The sequence below is a fragment of the Belonocnema kinseyi genome, chromosome 10, assembly GCF_010883055.1.
Source record: "Belonocnema kinseyi isolate 2016_QV_RU_SX_M_011 chromosome 10, B_treatae_v1, whole genome shotgun sequence".
NCBI lineage: Eukaryota > Metazoa > Arthropoda > Insecta > Hymenoptera > Cynipidae > Belonocnema > Belonocnema kinseyi.
Window position 1 is genome coordinate 5,240,788 of NC_046666.1, and position 14,608 is coordinate 5,255,395.

Here is a 14,608-nt window from a genome sequence, read left to right on the forward strand (position 1 = left end):
TTGTTACAGTTGTTTTGTATTACTTTAATTACCTAATTTACTGAAAATTATCTTTTGTTCGAAATTAATTTTTGCAATGAAAATGGAAGTGTTCTATTTTTGTTTACAGATTAATCATTTTTGGTTGAAAATTAAACAATTTGTTTAATAGCGATATCGACTACTTCATTTTTCTTTTTTTTTATTCATCTTTTTTTAAGTGGAAGTTTAATTACCTGGTTGAAAGTTAAACTCTTTTGTTAAAAATTAATTTCCTTGGTTAAAGATTGATCATTTTAAATGAAAATTCATCTTTTTATTTTAAAAACAAGCAACTTTGTTGAAAAACTGTTTTTTTTTAAATTATTTTTTTTTTAATCAAGATTAATTTTGTTTTACTGAAGCTGTAACTATTCCAGTTAAATCTTTAATCATTTTAATTAAAAATGAAAATCTTTTGTTTAACTTTTTTAAATTAAACATTCAACTATTCCATTTGAAATTTAAAAATGATATTTTTCAGTTGAAAATTCGTTTTTTTTTTTAATTTTTACACTGAAAATGTAGCTATTCCAATAGAATATCTTTCTTGGTCGAAATTAATCTTCTTTGTAGAAAACTAATCTTTTTCGTTTCAAAATCAATTTTTCGTTTTAAAGATTCATTATTTTAGTTAAAAATGCATCTTTTTATATAAAATTCAACATTCTTACTTAAAGGTTCATTATTTTAGCGTAAAAATTATCAGTTGAAATAAAAATTATTTTTTAAATTAAAAATTTAACTATTTCATTTTTGGTAGAAAATTGATCTTTTTTAATTCAAAATTAAACTATTTCGTTAAAAATTTGTCTTTTTAGTTAAAAATTCTCCTTTTTCGTTTGATATTTAAAAATTTAGTGCAAAATAAATTTTTAAGCTAAAAACTAATCAGTTTGATTGGAAAATGTTACTTTTTGTCTAAAAATGTAAACTATTCTATCTTTGATTCGAAATTGATCTTTTCAGTTCAAAATCCAACTATTAGGTTAGAAATTTGTATTTTTCAGTTATAAATTCATCCATTTCATTTAAAAATTAAATATCATAATTGGAAGATTTATTTCCTAAGTTGTAAATTTATCAGTTTCGTTGGAACTTATTATTTTTTAACCAAAAACTTTAGATTTTTAACATGTTTAAAAATGTAGCTGTTATTTTGTAAGTCATTTTTTTTTTGTTTGAAAATTATTTCTCCTAAACTAAAAAGGTAACTATTCCATTTGAATATTCCATTGCTTTAATTAAAAATATATTTCTTTGGTCGTATCTTAATTTTTTGAATTAAGAATTTAACTATTTAATTTTTTGTTAAGAATTGATCTTCTCTAGTTGAAATTCATGTAATATGTTGATAATTCGCCATTTTTGTTACAAAATAATCTATTCGAGTATTTGTTTATAAATTAATTTTTTGTTTAGAATGCAATGTTTCTAACTAAAGATTTATCAATTTAATTGAAAATACAATTTTTTTGTTTAAAATGCAGCTATTTCAGTGGAAAATATATTATTTAGTTCCAAAATAGATCAGCCCTGTTAAAAAAAATTGAAGTTACAAATATATATTTTTGGTTAGAAGTTCAAGTATTCCAGTTAAATATTAGTTATTATTTTTCTAGTGGGAAATTAATTTTTTGAACTAAAAATTTTACTATTTAGTTTTTAGTTGAAAAATGATCTTTTTAGGTACAAATAAAAAATGTCATCTTTAAATTATATAATTATGTTTAAAAGGATGTAATTATTATAAAATTATTTAAAAATAGTATGCCATATATAGTATGGTATTTAAATTATAATTTATAAATAAAATTAACATATTTAAAAAAAATATTATTTTGACTCAAGAAAGAATATTTATTTAGGTTAAAAGCATGATTTTTAAAAATAAAAACGTATATTTGAATTTCTTTTAAACTCTTTGAAGATTAAATCTCTTGCATTTCAAAGAAGAACTTTTACTCTACTCAGAGGTAAATCGGGTTATCATCGTTGAGGGTCAAGGATATATCTTCCATCTCTAATCCTCCTGTCATAAATCCTAATCTTTTCATTGCTCAGTATTCAGTCTGATTTTTACAATAAAAAATAAAACTTTGTAAAAAATACGTCTTTTTTGTTTGAAAGATTAAATCTTCATATATACCATCTTTTTTGTTAAAAAATGTATTTCAACAATTAACTGGTTGGTAAAAACTTAACTTTTTTATTAAAAATCCATACAATTGGTTTTAAATTCAACTATTTTATAAAAAAATTCATCTTTTTTTTTAAATTCATTTTTTTGAGTAGAAAAATAATCTTCTTTTCAGAAATTAATCCTATTGACAGTGGAATAAACTGTTTTGTTGAAAGTCTTTTTTTGTTTGATGTAATTGGTAGACTTTTTTCTTTTATTAAAAATTAATTTTGTAAATTAAAATTGTCACTTTTGCATTTTTTATTTGAAAACTAATTTTTGTTTTGTTTGAAAATTCAACTTTTTGGGTAGAAAATTCAACAATGTGGCTATGTACGCAAAATTTTATAGTTTTGTGGAAAATTTTTTATATTTTATTGAAATTAGTCCTTTAGGGTACATAAATAATTTAACAAAATTTTTCAGTTAATTTTTTTGGCAGTGGGCTTAACTTTTTTTACCAATTCGTTATTTTTGGTTCAATTAAACTTGACGAAATATCTTTTTTTGTTAAAAAATAATTTGTTAAACTGAAAATGTACCTATTATATTTTTGATATATATGTGTGTGTGTATGTTTCTTTTTAAATTCAATTATTTCCTTCAGAATTGAACTATTTTGTTAAAAAATCCTCTTTTTTATTGAATTTAACTGGTAGAAGGTTCGTTTTTGTTTGGTAGAATTTTTTAATTTTTAATTCAAAAAGCAACTTTTCCATTTTTGGTTAAAAGCTTATATTTATTGTTTGGAAATTCAACTATTTGGATTATTGTAGCAAATTAAATTGTTTTATATAAAGTTAAAGTATTTTGTTGAAAATTTGGTCTTTTTCGGCAAAAAATTTTGTTGTTGAAAAACCATCATTTTTATGGTAGGAAATTAATTTTTTAATCTGAAATTGTAACTATTCCTATTTTGGTTAAGAACTTATATTTTTTAGTATAAAATTGAACTATTTGGTTGAAAATAAAATTTTTTTATTGCAGTGAGGTAATACCTAATTAGAGACAACAAACACAATTGTGTAAAGGATTGATTATTATTCTTAATAATATTATCTTATAATAATGCTAGAAAATTGCAGTTTTTTCGTAAATTTTCACTTTTTGTCCAATTTCCAATTATATTGAGTTAAATAATTATTTATAGTTATAAAATTAATCTTTTAACTCATTTATTATTATTGTAAAAAAATATTCAATTTGAATAAAGCTAGAAAGTTGCATTTTTTTCTGAAATTTTCAACTTATTATTATTGTTTCTAATGATCTTTTTTTAAAGTAATGCTATAAAGCTGATTTTTTTCTAAATTCTCTGGTTTTGCTTTGTCTTTTTAGTTATGAGCAAATAATAACGAAAACCTTGACAAGAATCATTGTTTAAATAATAATGTATTGTTTTGTGTAAATGATTTTTGCTCTTTTCCTGATGTTTAAAAAAATTAATTTAAAGAAACAGAAACAAGTTTTCGGATAATTTCTTTTAAAGAAAATTTCAAATATCTGTTTTATTTCAGAAAAAATTCTTCACACAAAAAAAGGAAGAGACTATTGAAAAATAAAATTCTCTTCAATATTTATTTATTATTTGTTAACAACCAAAAAATATATAGCAAAGGTAATCATTTTAGGGAAAACCGCATTTCTTGTTAACTTACATCAATTATTACCTCACTGAGTGAAAAGTGTACAAAAAGATTAAACTTTCAGAAAAAAACCGCAACTGTCTACCATTACTACAGGAGGAGATAATTCTAAAGGATAATAATTTGTTAAAGCAATTACTTTTGTTGAATATTATCAATTACTAAGTTATTCCAAATGAAAAATAGACAAATAGTTGAGAATTTTAGAAAAAAACGCAAACTTCTACCATGAAGCGAAAGAAAATATAATTAACAACAGTACTAAATGGCATAAAAATTATTTTTGTTAAATTTAATTAGTTATTACTTTATTCTAACTGAAAAGTAGACAAAAAGTTAAAAATTTCAGAAAAAACTGCAACTATCTAGTATTAATGCAGAAAAAGATTGCTATAACCACTGATAATTTGTTAAAACAATTATTTTGGCTAAATTGAATTAAATATGAACTCACTTCAAATCAAAAGTTGGCAAAAAGTTTAACATTTAAGAAAAAAACACAATTTCTAGCATTATTTCAACAGAATGTAATTAACTATAAAAAATTATTTAAACAATTAGTTTGTTGAAAAGAATTTAACTGTTACCTCACTTTAATTGACAATTGGAAAATAGTAGAAAATTAAAAAAACACGACTTTCTATCTCAATTCTAAAAGAAAATTGCTAAAAACAATAATAAATGGTTAAAAAAATGAGCGTGAACATATAATTAGCATTATGAAGTATTATTTTATGTATTATGAAAAATTATTTAGAAACTAAATTTTATTTGTATTCTGTGGAGAATTGTAAACAGAGGCGTTGAGTTTCAGTTCGATTCAGCTAATATTGACCATCCTGAATTAAATTTACAAAAAGGTCATTTATTCATAATGGAAACACGTCATAACCTTCATGAGACTTGAGCCACCTTGTACTATCATTTCGTTTCAACGAAAAAAAATGGATTTATTTTTGTGTGGATTCGAACAAATTTGCGGTCGATATACACGACAACTAGAAAAAGTGGTGAGAGAATGGATAATTTGTTTTTTAAAGTTGAAGGAGTTTTAACAAAAGAGAATTCACAATCGCCAAATTACAGATGTCGATCCTTTGACCTTTAATTTTAAAAGGTCTGTACACAAATAAATTTATTTTTTTGTGAATTGGAACGAATTTCCGGGCGATATGCATAAAAATTCGAGGAAAAAATTTTCCAATTCACTATTGGAAATCCAGGATTATATATTTAAGATGCACCTCAAATTCAGAATTTTACGTTTTTCCTAAAAATTTAAAAATTGAATTTTATCTTTGATAAAATATCCCTCCCCTCCGCTGCGCTCGGAATCGAGCCCAGATCTTCTGATTGCTGGTGGGTTGTTCTTCCCACTAAGCTACTGGAGAGATCGAAAAAAGAATCTTTTTTTACAAACATGCCATATGGCAAGGTTTTCTCTGAAGAGTCATTGATAAAGGATATAGGAAATCTGTATAATCATCGGGATGGTAAATCACCAATCAGATGAGTTACTTGTCACAATACGTGCAAATAAATATACACTATCGATCTAAGATAACCCTCAAATTGTGAATTTTACGTTTTTTCTAAAGTCTTCAAAATTTAATTTTATCTGCGGAAAAGATCCCTTCCTTTCGCTCCGCTGAGAATCGAACCCAGGTCTTACAATTGCCAGTCGGGTGCTCTGCCCACTAAGCTACTAGAGAGATCGAAAAAATAATTTTTTTTCACTGATGTATCATTTATCAAGGTTTTCTCCAAATAGTCATAGATTTAAGATATAGGATACCTATACTCAAATTCAAAATTGTACGATTTTTCTAACAAGTTTTTTAAAAATCGTAAATAATTTTATCATTTATTTTAAATAATTTTTAAATTGATGTTATTGTAAGAAGTTTGACCCCAATACATGTTTCTAAATTTTTTTTCTGATTATCATTTTGGAAACGTTATAGATATACGCATCCCTTTTATTTATCAAAATAATAATCAGGCCAGTCTGTGTAAATAAATATAATTTGTGGATCATTTCGACAATAAAACGTCTGCGTGCCTACAAAACTTACGTGTTCATGAAAAAAAAAAAACAATTTGATAGCTTGTTGACCCTTTTATTGGATGTTTTCCGTCGAAAATTAATTTTCTTGACTGAAAATTGAAACATATGGTTAAAAATTGGTTCTTTTGGATGAAAATTTGTTTTCTTGTATGAAAATTTATCCTGATTTTAGCTGAAAATAGTTTCTTTGGAAATTTATATAATTTACTTTTGGTAAAAATTAATGTATTTTTATCACAATTTGTCTTTTGCTATAAAAAAACAATCATCTTCGTTGAAAATTCCTCCCTCTTTATTTAAAAAATTAACTATTGTCCTAAAAATTCATGTTTTTTTATTAAAAATCAATTCTTTCCACTTTTTATTTAAGTATTATATTTTAGGTTCAAAGTTGATATTTTTTATATTAAATTTCTATTCTTTAGCTAAAATTTAATTTTTTCTATATACTCGAAACTTCAACTAATTGTTTGAAAATTTATGTATTTTATTGAAAGTTCGTATTTTTCAATAAAAATTATTCTGTAAAAAAAAATTATTTTCATGAACAGAAAATATTTTTTTTTTAATTAGTTAAATTGTTAAGCAAAAAAATGAGTTTTCAACTACACATATTAATCGTCTTCCAGAAATAATTTAATTTTTAACAAAATACATGGTTTTTTGAAGCCAATTTTTAATTTTCAAAGAAATTTCAACCTAACAGTTAAATTTTCAACCAAATAACTGAATTTTCAACTAAAAAAGATAAGTGTTAAAGAAAACATGAAATAGTTAAATTATCAGTTAAAAAATTAGTGTTCAAGAAAAAAAGGAATTTTCAACAAATTAGTTACATTTTTAAGCAGAAAAATTAGTTTTTAACTTAAATAATAGATGCTCAAAAAAAAAATTCTAACCTTCTAAACAAAATGGACAAATTTTTTACCAATAATGAAATATTCAAATTTTCAGTTTCATAAATTCATTTTCAACTAAAAAAACTAATGTACAATCAAAGAAATGAATTTTCAACCAAATAGATTAATTTTCACAAAATAAATCAATTTTTAACCAAATTTCGAAATTGGAAAGGAATTTTAGCTATATAGTTAAAATTTCAACTAAATAACTAAATTTTTAGCTGAAGCAGATAAATGTTAAGCAAATATGGAATAGTTAAATTTTCAGTTACAAAATTTATTTTCAAGAAAAAAAATAGATTTTCAACAAATTAGTTAAATTTTTAAGCAAAGAAGTTATTTTTGAACTAAAATAATGAATCTTCAAGAAACAAAAAAAAAGAATTTTTAACCCAGTAGTTGAGTTTTCAACTAAAATATTAATTAAAATTTTTTTAACAAAATAGAGAAATTTTCAATAAAAAGTTTCAATTAAATCTTATAGAAAATTCGAGTCAAATTAAATAATATTTAATTCCAATTTGATAAATAGTACATCCAAAACCTATAATATATTTTATTGAATTTTCATAATTTTCGCTAATTAATTTTTTGTGGTAAATATTTAATCGTTTCAATACAAAATGTTACTATTCCAAGAAGCTATTTAAAAAAAAAAGAATTTTCAACAAATTAGTAAAATTTTCAGGTAAAGAAAATATTTTTTCACTCAAAAAATGAATGTTCCATAAAAGAAAAATGAATTTCATCAGGAAATACCTTGAAAATGTATTTTTTATTTTTTTGTAGGTTACAAAAGTATTGAAAAAGTGAAATCCATGTCAAGATATTGGAGAATAAACCGAGTTTTTTTAAAGAAAGGGTAAATGGTTTATTTATTACTTTTTTATTTAATTAAAAAAAAAATTTTACTTTCATTTAAATAGTGTATTTAATTACACAGTTTAATAACTAAATTAATTACACTGGATGAAACAAATTTTTGTTGATCTTAAACATAATATCTCGTTAAAAACAAATAAAATTTGACTGAATAAAAAATGGTACAATCTAATAAAAATTTTTTCATGTTTTCAAAATTTTTTAATTTTTAGACGGAAGTGGAAAGTGCGCAGTAATCATCTTAGCAGTGGTAAACAAAATCATAGCACATTCAACTTGAACCAGAAAAATAGTTTTTACTTGAAATCCAGAATCCTCTATCAATGAGGTTAAGTAAGTTTTACTGATCGTGTCGATCTTTATGACAAATCATAATATTTTTTTATATAAATAGCAATAATTTTGTTAACGATTTTTCAGTCTCATTTACGAAATCCTTCGATTCCAAAATGAAAATTTTTAACGAAGTTATTGTCCTCACAATCTTAGTTTTTGTGCTTGATTATATTGGTAAGTTTTCAGAATCCAAATAAAAAGGTTTAAATTATAAATTTAGCCATTTAATAACAAATAAATAATTGTCTTTTAAATTAAATCAGCTAATTTCTTGTTATTTGTACGGAAAATTTGTTTGAAAAATTGAATAACTTGGTAGAATATTTAACTATTTAGTTGAAAATTTATCCTTTTTGGTAGAAAATCTTCTTTTGATTAAACAGTCAAGTTTTAGTGAAAATCAATCTTTTTTTGGTATTATATAATTAACTTCTTGGTATAAAATTCATTTATTTAATGCATGTATTTTGTTCAAAGTTCTTTTTTTTATAGAAAATTAATTTTTTGTGTTGAAAACTAGTTTGTTGTTGTTGAAAATGTGTTTAAAAATTTTTTTAATTAAACTGTATTGTTGAACATTCAACTGATTGGTTGAAAATTATTTTTTTTTAATGGTTAGATTTTCATTTAAGAAAAGAATTTAAAAAAAATTATGAATGGAATAAACTTAAAAAGACTGCTCTTTTTACCGAAAGTGGAATATTTAAATTTAAAGCTAAAGAACCTAATTTTAAAACAGATAAAAAACGAATTTTTAACAAGGTGGTTGAATCTTTAACTAAATGAGCATTATTATTATTTTTAAAAAATATTTTTCATTTTAAAAAATTCAACCAAATAGTTTAATTTTTAAGTCGAAATGCCGAATTTTCTAGAACAGACTTAAATTTTGAATACGAACATATACATTTTAAATAAAAAAAAGTTTATTTTCTGATTGTTCCTTGACCAATTTTTTATTTTCCCTGACTATTAATATTTAAATACTAGCATTTTAAACTTATAATTTTTTGTAACACGCAATCTTTCCTAAACGGAATAAAACAATATCTTCGATAAAAATGTAAAACGTTGATATTTATTCATTTATTTTAAACCAGAAATGACTTCTTAATTTTCAACAAAATAGCTAAATTTATCAGCAAAGAGACCAAATAAAAAACTTTTAGATCTTTTTTGCTGAAACAGCTTTTGTCTAAAAAGGAATAATAACAAATTTTTAGATCCTTTTTGGCTTAGTTTTTCCAAAAAAAAGCAATAAAAAAATTTAAAAAGTGTAACAGTTGATACTTCAACCAAAAAAGATAAAATTTCATTTAAAAAAATTAATTTTCAGACCAAAGAGACGATATTTCAATAAATAAAGATTTCTCAGTCATGGGAGAAGAAAAGCTGAATCTAAATTAAACTTTCAAGCCAAAGGACGAATTTTCTGTAAAAAAAATTGTTTTCTGCTAGAAAATATGAATTTTGAGCAAAAGCATTAATTTTCAACAAGGAAGTTAAATTTATAAGCAGAGACAAAATAAAAATTTTGTTTTTCGTACCTTATGTCATTTTTCCACAAAGATTGTTTTTATTTTTAATGCTATTTTTCACAATTAAAACAAAAATACGCATTATATCCAAAAATGATGAGTAACAAATTTGTATCTCTTTTTTTTGGTTCAATAATTTTCGTCTTATTGTTTTTCTCGAAGCTTGTATTGTTTTTGCAAAAATGTCATTCTTTTTATTTTTAATTCTGTTTTTAACGAATAAAACAAAAACTAGGCGTCCTATCAAAAAGTGATGCAAATGAAAGTGTGCGATGAAAATTTAGCTTTTGATTTTTCAAAAAAATCCAAAAAGTTATGAAAGTCTAAAAAGATAATCTTCGGGAGGCAGCACCTGGAAAAAAAATATTAACAGAAATACAAGGCAATTAAATGACTAACAAGAATATTATATGAGGCTTTTCGCAAAACTTGATTTAAAACATTTTCTAATTTCTTATTTTTGAAAAAATATTTGTTTTCTTTTAGCAACAAAATTTGCATTGTACTAAAAAATCTCGAATTTAAAATTTGATATTCTTGAAACAGAATAATTTTTTTCTATCAAACATTTCATATTCTTCTTGGTTGAGAATTCTTGAATTACATTCTTTAAAAAGTCTTTTTTTGGTAGTATATTCAACTTTTTGGTTCAGAATTCTTAAATTGTGTTAAAAATAGTTGAAACTTCAATTTTTTGGATGAGCACTCCTAAATTTGATCACAAATTTGTCTTTTTTGGTATTAAATTGATCTTTTTATTTTAAAAATCATGTTTTATAGTTAATAATTAAATTTTTTGACAATTCTTTCATTTTAATAAAAATCCGTCTTTTTTGGTTGTAAATTATTCTTTTTATTTAAAAAGTCATCTTTTATAGTTAATAATTAAACTTTTGGTTGAGAATTCTTGAATTTGATTGAAAATTTGTATTTTTTCGTAGTAAATTAATTTTTAAATTTAAAAATTCATCTTGTTTAGTTGAAAATACAACTTTTTGGTTCAGCACCCCTTAATTTGGTTAAAAATTTGTCTTTTTTGGGAGTAAAATTATCTTTTTATGTAAGAAGTCATCTTTTATATTTAATAATTAAATTTTTTCATTTAGAATTCTTGAATTTGATTAAAAAATTCGTATTTTCTGTTTGTAAATCAATCTTTTTTTATTGTTGAAAAATATCATTTTTAGTTGAAAATTAAACTGTTTAGTTGATAATTCTTAAATTTTATTGAAAAATCATATTTTTGATGGTAAATTAAACTTTTTGGTTAAAAATTCTTGAATTTGATTGAAAATTGGTCTTTTTTGGTAGTAAATTAATCTTCTTGTTTAAAATTTAATCTTTTTTAGTTGGAAATTTAACTTTTTGCTGAGAATTCTTCAATTTGATTAAAATTCGGTTTTTCGGTTGAAAATTAATACTTTTTTTAAAGATTCATATTTTTGTTTAAAAATTTCACAATCAAGTGGAAAAGTTAAAGTACCCTCTTAAAAATAACATTTTTCTTTCTATCTTAAAAATTCAAATTTTTTGTTAAAAATTCTTGAATTTTATTACACTCGTCGAAAAAGTCCCACTTATCCCCCTAGGTGCATAATATACTATTTTAACGGTTTATTATTCTTTTTAATTTTATTGAATGCTTTCAAACTCTTTCAAATCCTTTTAATCTCCTATTTAGTTCCTTGACTAAATTCCAACATTTTTAAATTAATACAAAGAATTTAGGGGAATTCAGAAAAACTAAAGGAACTCTGAATATTCAAGTATTTCAAAGAATTCAGAGAATACGAGGAATTCTTAGAATTCCAAATATTTAAGGGATTCAGGATAATCAAAGACCAGGAAATTTAGAGAATTTCAGACTGTTAGGAAATTCTAGGAATATAGAAGATTCAGAACATTTAATTACTTCAGATGAATTGAAAGAATTCAGGGGAATTAGAGCTTTCATGAATTTCAGAAATTCAGGGAGTTCAAAATATTGAAAAAATTTAGGTAATTCAGAATATTCAAAGAATTCATGGAATTCAGAATGTTAACGAGTTGAAGGATATCAGAGAAATTAAACAATTCAGGAATTTAGAATATTCCAGGAATTCAGGGAATTAAGTGAACTTAAGAGATTTTTGAACATTCAGGGAATTCAAGAATTTCCAGAAACATAAATTCAGAGATTTCCATGAAGTTAGATAATTCAGGGAATTCAGAATATTGAAAGAATTCAGGACATTCCGAATAGTCTAGGAATTCAGGATATTCAAGGATAACACGAAATTAAGAGAATTTCGGGTGTATCAGAGTGTTTAGGGAATTTAGAATATTACCTGAGTTCAGGGAATTCAGAAAATTCTAGGTATTTTCAGGAATTCAGAGAATTCAATAAATTCAGAATATTCGAGGATTTCAATATTATTACAGAAATGAAGGATTTCAGAGAATAAAAAAGTTGAAGTATAAACCAAAAAGATAAATTTTCGAACAAAAAGATTAACTTACTACCAAAAAAAGACAAATTTTTAATCAAATTTGGGAGTGCTGAACCAAAAAGTTGAAGTTTCAACTAAAAAACATGGATTAATTTAATACAAAAAAGACGAATTTTTAATAAAATTTAAGAATGTTCAAACCAAAAAGTTTAATTTCCAATTAAAAAGATTAATTTTTAAACAAAAATATTAATTTACTATTAAAAAGGACGAATTTTTAACATAATTTAAGAATTCTGAACCGGAAAGTTTCATTATTGACTATAAAAGATGATTTTTTAAATAAAAATATAAATTTACTACAAAAAATATGAATTTTTAACACTATTTAAGAATTCTGAACCAAAAAGTTCAAGTTTCAACTGGGAACATAAATTTTTATACAAAGGAATTAATTTACCACTAAAAAAGAAGAATTTTTAATAAAATGCAAGAAATCTAAACCACAAAATTTTGAATTTTCTACTCTGAACATTCGTTTTGAAACATAAAGTTTAATTTTCTACCAAAAACACTCATCATCCCGAAACGTACTAAGAACGTTACCAAATGTACTTTTAGAAAAAAATGTGCTCTTAATTCTAAAAGTTAAATATACGTGTAACGTTACTTTGAAAGTGACCCCCCCCCCCCCTTTGTAATTTTAAAGGTTTCAATGTACTTAGGAAATTCAAGGAATTTAAGTAATTTGGAATATTAAATGAATTCCGGAAATTTAGAGAAATCAAGAATTTCAGAGAATGAAAAAGCTGAAGTATCAACCAAAAAAGATTAATTTTTAAACAAAAAGATTAATTTACAACCAAAAAGGACTAATTTTTAATTAAATTTGGGAGTGCTCAACCAAAATTTTGAAGTTTCAACTAAAAAAGATGAATTGTTAAACAAAAAGATTAATTTACTACCAAAAAGACGAATTTTCAATGACATTCAAAAATATTCAAACCAAAAATTGGAATTATTTTTAATGCTATTTTTCACGATTAAAACAAAAAGACGCATTATGTCTAAAAATGATGAGTAACAAATTTGTAGCTCTTTTTTTGTTTTTCTCAATAACTTTCCTCTCATTGTTTTTCTCGAAGCTTGTGTTGTTTTTCCAAAAATGTTATTCTTTTTATTTGTAATGCTGTTTTTAACGAATAAAACAAAAACAAGGCATCCTATCAAAAAGTGATGCAAATGAAAGTGTGTGATGCAAATTTAGCTTTTGATTTTCCAAAAAAATCCAAAAAGTTATGAAAATCTAAAAAGATAATCTTCGGAAGGCCGCACCTGGAAAAAAAATATTAACAGAAATACAAAGCAATTAAATGACAAACAAGAATATTATATGTGGCTTTTCGCAGAACTTGATTTAAAACATTTTCTAATTACTTATTCTTGAAAAGAATTGCTTAGGCAATTCAAGGAATTTAAGTAATTTGGAATATTCATTGAATTCCGGAAATTTAGAGAAGTCAAGAATTTCAGAGAATGAAAAAGCTTAAGGATCAACCAGAAAAGATTAATGTTTAATCAAATTTGGGATTGCTAAACCAAAATTTTGAAGTTTCAACTAAAAAAGATGAATTGTTAAACAAAAAGATCAATTTACTACCAAAAAAAACGAATTTTCAATGAAATTCAAAAATATTCAAACCAAAAATTAAGATTTTTATTTTAAAAGGTTAATTTTTAAACAAAAATATTAATTTACCAAAACGAGACGAACTTTTAACACAATTTGAGAATTCTAAACCAAAAAGTTGAATATAGTAACAAAAAAGACTTAAAAAAAAATAAAATTCAAGAATTTTCAACCCAAAAGTTGGTTTAAACCAAAAAAGTTTATATTTCAACTAAAAAAGATGAATTTTTAAACAAAAGTTTGATTTACTATAAAAAATACGATTTTTTAACACTATTCAATAGCTCTCAACCTAAAAGTGGAATTTTGTATAAAAAAGCGAGTTTTTAATAAAATTCAGGAGTGCATAACCAAAAAGTTTAAGTTTTTACTAAAAAAAGATAAATTTTTAAACAAAAAGATTAATTTTCTACCAAAAAGACGAATTTTTAACACTATTAAAGAATTCTGAACCAAAAAGTCGAATTTACTACACAAAATTACGAACTTTAAAAAAAATTCAGGAGTGCTTAACCAAAAAGTTGCAGTTTGAACTAAAAAATATAAACTGTTAAACAATAAGATTAATTTGCTACCAAAAGAGAATTTTGAATATGATTTAAGAATATTTAAACCGAAAACTTAAATTTTAAATTGAAAAGATTAATTTTTAAACAAAAATATTAATTTACTACGAAAAAAGACGAAGTTTTAACACAATTTAAGATTTCTGAACCGAAAAGTTGAATATAGTACCAAAAAGACCTAAAAAATAAATAAAATTGAATGATTAAACGAACATACCTGTAAGTGAAGTTCTATCATAATTGTATAAGCTTCTCTTCCGAAATGATCAAAAACATGTAGTCCTTCCGACTTTAGGTCGACCTGGCCAGATATCCACAATATTCAAAGCTCTGCGAGAGCTTCAAAATTAA